Source organism: Mesoplodon mirus (genome assembly GCF_964341445.2).
Source record: "Mesoplodon mirus genome assembly, chromosome: 12".
Lineage (NCBI taxonomy): Eukaryota > Metazoa > Chordata > Mammalia > Artiodactyla > Ziphiidae > Mesoplodon > Mesoplodon mirus.
This window is the reverse complement of record NC_138988.1, coordinates 46359159-46366000: the sequence shown is the minus strand read 5'-3', so window position 1 is coordinate 46366000 and position 6842 is coordinate 46359159.

The window sequence follows — 6842 nt, the reverse complement described above, 5'->3', positions numbered from 1 at the left end:
CCAACAGGATCTAATTGACATTACATAACACTCCATTAAACAACAAAAGAATACACATTTTTTCAAACACCCACTGTATATATATTAAAATAAACTCTATCCTGGACCATAAATATAAAAATTAGCAAAAGACATTAATAGACATTTTACTGAATGTATATATATATAGATATAGATATATATGGCAAATAAATACATGAAAAATGAAAAGATGCTCAACATCACTAGCCCTTAGGGAAATGCAAATTAATACCATGATGAGAACAGCTAAATTAAAAAATAATGTCAATATCAAATGCTGGTGAGTATTCAGAGAACTCTATCTCTCATACATGGCTGGTGGAAATAGTTTGGTAGTTTCTTAAAAAAAATAAACATGCACTTACCATATGACTCACCAATCACACTCCTGGGCATTTATCCCGGAGAAATGAAAACTCACACAAAAAACTTGTACCAGTTGTTCACAGCTGCCTTATTTGTAATACCCCAAAACTGGAAACAAACAAAATGTTCCTCAACAGATGAATGGTTAAACAAACCATAGCGGATCCATACCATAGAATACTATTCAGTACTACAAAGGAATGGACAATTGATACAGGCAACAACTTGGATAGATATCAAAGGCATTATGTTGAGTGAAAAGATGTCAATCGCAAAAGGTTACATATATATGATTCCATTTATATGACATTCTTGAAATGATAAAACTGTAGAGATGGAGAACAGATTAGTGGTTGTCAGGAGTTAGGGTGGGGTAGAGGGGGAAGTGGTGAGTGTGACTATATAAGGGTAGCAGGAGGGAGATCTTTCAGGTACTTGATTGTGGTGGTGGTTACACAAATCTACACATGTGATAAAATGACACAGAACCAAACACAACTTTATATCAACGTCAAACACCTGGTTTGGATACTGTACTATAATTATGTAAAACGTAACCATTGGGGGAAACTGGATAAAAGGTTCCATGGAACCTCTCTCTACTATCTTTGCAACTTCTTATGAATCTATAATTATTTCAAAATTAAAAGTTTTTAAAAAGAAACAAAAAAAACAAACAAACCATGGACATTTCTTAGGTCCTTAGCCATACAGGATTGATTAAATAACATCATGGACCATCTGAGAAATCATTAAAAGAATGTTGCAAAATAATATTCACTTAACACTTGGAAGATATTTCATATTATATCATATTTAATTTTTAAAAAGCACCAAAACATTCAAAGTGACCCCTTTTTAAAAAGAGTATATTTGTGCAAAAGAGTCCAGAAGGATGTCAGCACATGCCCTGTGTAGTGAGATTATAGGTGATTTTTATTTTCATCTTGTTCATTACCTATATATATATATTTCTCCCCCACCCCCGCAATGAACATGTATTTTAAATTTAGGATTTAAATTTAAGTCGTATTTCATTTTAAAAAAAGCTCCTAGGTTGAGTTCACCGTTCTCTACAACAGCGGTCCCCAAGCTTTTTGGCACCAGGGACCGGTTTCGCGGAAGACACTTTTTCCACGGAGGGGGCGGGGGGCGGAGGTGGGGATGCTTTGCTCCCTTGCCCGCTGCTCACATCCTGCTGTGCGGCCCAGGTATTGACAGGCCGAGGACCCGTCCTGGTCCGAGGCCCAGGGCTTGGGGAACCCTGCTCTACAAGAAAGTCAGCAGTGGTCAGCCGATGGAAAGAGACACAAAGCAGCCCAGGAAAGCAGCCCATTACTAAAGGTGGGAAGGGATTGAGTTCTGGACAAAGCAGAGTCTTCTGGTTAAGATCGCAAAGGACATAGCCTGTGGGTCCTCTAGGACCCAGTTTGCAGACAAGGATGATGTTTCATTTTATGAGCCAATCATGTTTTAAAAACTATTCTGGTTGTGGAGCATTAGGTAGTGCTTTACTTGCTGGTAGGAAGCTTTGACAGACTGGGAAAAAACAAGTACTTTCCTTTGTAGTAAATACCCAAGGTGGGCTGAGTAGCTGTCTTTTTGAAGCCTTAACCAATACTTTCAATAATTCAAGTATTTATGCAGCACCAAGCTGGGTTTGGCATTCCTCATGACTGAGTCCTCTCCCTTCCTCTGGGGTCATATTCCCTTTCTATTTCTATATGTGGATGACTCTCAAATCCACACCTCTAGTCCTGAGTTCCAGATCCACACTTCTGATCAAGTTGCTTGGGGCATATTTCTACCTGGCTTACCTGACAGCATCTTAAAGTCTATGTGATGAACATGATGATGATGGTAATGATTTTAAATAGATCTGCAAATTATTTTACTCTCCTTCTTTCAAAAGGTGAAGTTGAATTATTTTTCCCTTGAATAACTTAGTGATTCACTTAGTGGCATAATATAATGACTCACTGCTAATAAATAAAATATGTCAGAAGCGATACGATGTGATTTCTGAAACTAGGTCTTAAAAAAGACATAGCATCTACACCTCTGTTTCTGTCTCTCTCTCTGGTAGCCTTTGGAACATAGCTGCCATGTCATGAGGAAGTTCAGGCCACATGGAAAGGACATGGGCACATTTGTTTGCTAGGGCTGCCACAGACTGGGTGGCTTAAACAAAAGACATTTATTTTCTCACATTCCTGGAGGATGGAAGTCCAACACCAAGGTGATGGCAGGTTTGGTTTCTCTCCTGAGGCCTCTCTCCTTAGCTTGCCGATGGCCCCCCTCTCTCTGTGTTCTCCCATGGCCTTTACTCTGTGCACAAGCGTCCTTGGTGTCTCTTCCTCTCCTTATTAGGACACAAGTCCATCAGATTGGATTAGGGCCCACTCTAAATGGCCTCTTTTGAGCTTAATTACCTCTTCAAGTCTCTATCTCTAAATACAGTCACATTCTGAGGTACTGGAGGTTAGGACTACAACATATGAATTTGGGGGGGGACACAATTCATTCCATAACAATGGGTGTACCAGGCAACGACCCCAGGTAGGCCTTCAGCTGACAACCAGTAGCAATTGTCATACATGTGAGTGAATGAACCCTAAGGTGATTCTACCCTCCAGCCTTCAAGCTACCTCAGCTGATACCCCAGACATCACAGAACAGAGATAAGCTGTACCTGCTGTCTGGTTTAAATTTTTTTTTTTTTTTTTTTTTTTTTGCATTACACGGGCCTCTCACTGTTGTGGTCTCTCCCGTTGTGGAGCACAGGCTCCGGACGCACAGGCTCAGCGGCCATGGCTCACGGGCCCAGCCGCTCTGCGGCATGTGGGACCTTCCCGGACCGGGGCACGAACCCATGTCCCCTGCATCGGCAGGCGGACTCTCAACCACTGCGCCACCAGGGAAGCCCTTGTTTAAATTTTTGACCCACGGAAATTACAATAAGTAATATATGATTTTTGTGATTTTCAAGCCGCTATGTTTTGGAGTATGGTTATGAAACATTAGATAAATAATATCCTTGTATTACACTTGTCTAACACTGCATAACAAATCCCAAAATGTACTGGCTTAAAGCAACAATAATCATTTATTATATCTCACAGTTTCTTTGGGGCCAGAATCTGGAAATGACTTGGCTCACTGGTTCTGGTTCAGGGTCTCTCATAAAGTTGCAATCAGATGTTGGCTGAGACTGCAGTCAACTGAAAGCTGACAGAGACAGGAGGATCTGCTCCCAAGGGGGCTGGTTCATGTGGCTGGAAAGCTTGCTCTTCTCCATGTGGACCTGTCTATAGGGCCTCTTGAGTGTCCCCGTGGCCAGGCAGTTTGCTTCCCCAGAGCAAGTGATTTAAGAGACCAAGGCAGAAGCTGAGAAGAGACCAAGGCAGAAGAATACCTTTTGTGACCTAGCCTCAGAGGCCTCATACCATGTCCCGTCTGTGTATTCTATTGGTCACATAGGTTGACACTGATTCATGTGGAAAGGGACTATGCAAGGGTACGAATACCAAGCGACAAGGATCTTTGAAGACCCTCTTGGAGGCTGGCTACCATAATGATAATCAGAGATATCATCTGTTCAGCACTTATTATGTGCTTGGCTTTAGATGGAAATGATCTCATTTAATCCTCACAACAACCTCATGCAGTAGATTATATACTTTTTTACATATTTATTGGATTATAATTGCTTTACAATGTTGTGTTAGTCACCTATATGCATACATATATCCCCATATCCCCTCCCTCTTGTGTCTCCCTCCCGCCCTCCCCATCCCACCCCTCTAGGTCGTCACAAAGCACCGAGCTGATCTCCCTGTGCTATGCAGCAGCTTCCCACTAGCTATCTATTTTACATTTGGTAGTGTATATATGTCCATGCCACTCTCTCACGTCGTCCCAGCTTCCCCTCCCCGTGTCCTCAAGTCCGTTCTCTACGTCTGTGTCCTTATTCCTGCCCTACCACTATGTTCATCAGTACCGGTATTTTTAAAAATTTATTTATTTATTTGGGGGGTGGTGCTGCATTGGGTCTTCATTGCTACGCACAGGCTTTCTCTAGTTGCAGCGAGTGGGGCTACTCTGTTGCAGTGCACAGGCTTCTCACTGTGGTGGCTTCTCTTGTTGCTGAGCACGGGCTCTAGGTGCACGGGCTTCAGTAGTTGTGGCTCACAGGCTCTAGAGCACAGGCTCAGTAGTTGTGGCACATGGGCTTAGTTGCACTGTGGCATGTGGGATCTTCCCAGACCGGGGATCGAACCCGTGTCCCCTGCATTGGCAGGTGATTCCCAACCACTGTGCCACCAGGGAAATCCCAGTACCGTTTTTTTAGACTCCATATATATGAGTTAGCATTTGTTGTTCTCTTTCTGACTTACTTCACTCTGTATGACAGACTCTAGGTCCATCCACCTCATTACAAATAACTCAATTTCATTCCTTTTTATGGCTAAGTAATATTCCATTGTATATATGTGCCACATCTTTATCCATTCATCTGTTGATGGACACCATGTCCTGGCTATTGTAAATAGTGCTGCAATGAACATTGGTGGTACATGACTCTTTTTGAATTATGGTTTTCTCAGGCTATATGCTCAGTAGTGGGATTGCTGGGTCATATGGTAGTTCTATTTTTAGTTTTTGAAGGAACCTCCATACTGTTCTCCATAGAGGCTGTATCAATTTACATTCCCACTAACAGTGCAGGAGGGTTCCCTTTTCTCCACAACCTCTCCAGCATTTATTGTTTCTAGATTTTTTGATGATGGCCATTCTGACAGCCGTGAGGTGATACGTCATTGTGGTTTTGATTTGCATTTCTCTAATGACTAGTGATGTTGAGCATCTTTGCATGTGTTTGTTGGCCATCTGTATGCCTTCTTTGGAGAAATGTCTGTTTAGGTATTCTGCTCATTTTTGGATTGGGTTGTTTTTTTTGTTTGTTTGTTTTTTTAAAGAAGATGTTGGGGGTAGGAGTTTATTAATTTATTTATTTATTTTTGCTGTGTTGCATCTTCATTTCTGTGCAAGGGCTTTCTCTAGTTGTGGCAAGCGGGGGCCACTCTTCATCGCAGTGCGTGGGCCTCTCACTATGGCAGCCTCTCCCGTTGCGGAGCACAGGCTCCAGACGCACAGGCTCAGCAGTTGTGGCTCACGGGCCCAGTCGCTCCGCAGCATGTGGGATCCTCCCAGACCAGGGGTCGAACCCGTGTCCCCTGCATTAGCAGGCAGACTCCCAACCACTGCGCCACCAGGGAAGCCCTGGGTTGTTTTTTTGATATTGAGCTGCTTGTATATTTTGGAGATTAATCCTTTGTCAGTTGCTTCGTTTGCAAATATTTTCTCCCATTCTGAGGGTTGTCTTTTTGTCTTGTTTATGGTTTCCTAGATTATATTTGTCCCCAGTTTATAGATGAGAAAGGCTAAGAATCAATAAACATTTTGCCCAGGGGCAAGCAGCTAGCAAATGGAGGGGGATGGAACCCAGCTTAGCATGACTCCATCCCAGCCTCTCCACACTCTCCCGGGCCCTGAAACCTCCAAGTCACTTTCACCTTCTCTCTCCTCACCACCAAGTTGTGTAAATTCCTGCCATGTTTATCCTCCCCCTCATCCTCTTCCAACCTTGCCTCTACTGTCCTGATTCAGGGTGGTTCCCAAAAATATGACTAAAAAAATACATATTTGTTAAATTAAAGAAGAAACTCTAGCAACCTGTTATAGCTCTCCTGTACTCAGTTTGAAACCCATGCATCTACCGTATTAGGATCTTTAAAAGGAATCTGCAAGCTCAAAGCAAATGGCTAAACAGGAAGCCAAATAATCTCAATGGAATCTGTGCCCAGATCAGAAAACAAGGCCAGGGCAAGGCCCCGGAGAGCTGGATTAAGAGAAGAGGGAGAGAACAAGAGCCCTTCTACCCAGCCTTTAATCCCGGGCTGGTTTCTCTGGCTATGGAAGCGGAATGAGGTTTTCAATGGCTGTAAACATGTGCCTTTAGGACTTCCCTGGTGGCGCAGTGGTTAAGAATCCACCTGCAAATGCAGGGAGACACATGTTCTCGCCTTGGTCTGGGAGGATTCCACATGCCGCAAAGCAACTGGGCCTGTGCACCACAACTGCTGGGCCTGCACTCTGGGACCTGCGAGCCATAACTACTGAAGACCACGCACCTAGAGCCTGTGCTCCACAAGAGAGGCCACCGCAATGAGAGGCCCGTGCACCACAATGAAGAGTGGCCCCTGCTCTCCACAACTAGAGAAAAAGCCCATACACAGCAACGAAGACCTAATGCAGCCAAAAATAAATAAACTTATATGTAAAAAAAAAAATTAACCATTCACTTAAAAAATGTTTTTAAAATTTTAATAATTACTTTTGAGGAAATATAATTTTTGTAAACCTCCCCTAGTGTATGTTTTTAGGTTATATTT